This window comes from Colobus angolensis, unplaced genomic scaffold (genome assembly GCF_000951035.1).
Source record: "Colobus angolensis palliatus isolate OR3802 unplaced genomic scaffold, Cang.pa_1.0 Scaffold170, whole genome shotgun sequence".
Lineage (NCBI taxonomy): Eukaryota > Metazoa > Chordata > Mammalia > Primates > Cercopithecidae > Colobus > Colobus angolensis.
This window is the reverse complement of record NW_012114822.1, coordinates 2,962,370-2,963,718: the sequence shown is the minus strand read 5'-3', so window position 1 is coordinate 2,963,718 and position 1,349 is coordinate 2,962,370. Positions and strand designations below refer to the sequence as shown.

The window sequence follows — 1,349 nt, the reverse complement described above, 5'->3', positions numbered from 1 at the left end:
AAAAAAAAAAAAAAAAAAAAGCATGGGAAAGGTGCCACACCCACAGGGCCCGGCTCAGGGAAGTCAGCTGGCCAGGTCATGCGGGTTCAGCTGGGGCATCTGGGCGGACCAGGTGCCGGACATTTGCAAAAGCGTAGTCACAGTGAGTGGGCTGCTCTGAGTTTCTGCTTTTAGGATCATAGGTGGTCCCTCCAACCCTCAAGAGTAGGTCAGAGCAGAAGGCACTTCCTAAGGGTGTCACGAGGGTCCTGCTGGGCTGATCCAGGCGGCAGGACATGGAGGAGAGGGCAGGAACTTCATCAATGTAAGGCCAAGTCTGTGCAGGGTCCTGACCAGGCTTTCTCAGCACTGTACTCAGGCATCAACGGGGTTCCAGTGTCAGAGGGATCTTGGTGGCAAGTCTTCAGCGTTCCCATCTCTGAGTCACTGGGCTCCACGGTAGACTGGTTGCCCTGTAGGTCTAGGGAATGACTGGAGCCTGGGCTCTCCCTTCACCACCCATGTGGTGACGTGCCTGTCAGGTTTTGGGGGAGCCCACCTCCTGTTAACTTCTTGAGAAAGAGTGCGAAGGAGGTGCATGTTTGGGGTGGCATGGGTCTGACAATGCCTCCATTCTAGCTTCACACTTGACAGTTTCACTGGGTATCAAATTCTAGATTGGAAATTCTAGATTGGGAAGGATTCTCCTTCAAAGGCATCGCTCTCTCACTCTCTTGTCTTCTAGCTTCCATGGTTGTTGTTCATGAAGTCTGAAGGCGCTCAGACTCCTACCCTTGTAATGCGACCTACTAATTCTCTGTGGAAGCTTGTAGAATCTTCTCTTTGCTCCCAGTGTTCTGAGATTTCACTTTGGTGAGAGTCTATTTCCATCCATTAGGTTGGATACTGGCAGGCCCTTTCAATCTGAAAATTCATGCTCTTCAGTTCTGGCATATTTCTTTTTTCTTTCTTTCTTTTTGAGATGGAGTCTCGCTCTGTCGCTGAGGCTGGAGTGCAGTGGCATGATCTTGGCTCACTGCAACCTCTGCCTCCGGGGTTCAAATGATTCTCCTGCCTCAGCCTCCCGAGTAGCTGGGATTACAGGTGCGTGCCAACACACCTTGCTAATTTTTTTTTTCCTTTTTTTTTTTTTTACACCTTGCTAATTTTTGTGTTTTTAGTAGAGATGGAGTTTTGGCAAGTTCGCCAGGCTGGAATATTTCTTTTTTTTCTTTTTTTTTTGAGACGGAGTCTCGCTCTGTCGCCCAGACTAGAGTGCAGTGATGCGATCTCGGCTCACTGCAAGCTCCGCCTCCCGGGTTCACGCCATTCTCCTGCCTTAGCCTCCCAAGTAGCTGGGACCACAGGCG

General features: G+C 50.3%; 1 protein-coding gene across 1 annotated transcript in view; it reads left to right on the top strand.

Moving 5' to 3' along the window:
• Positions 1–1,349, top strand: part of RNF207 (ring finger protein 207) — a 19,115-nt gene that overhangs the window by 7,720 nt on the left and 10,046 nt on the right. The gene's annotated exons all lie outside the window — the stretch shown is intronic.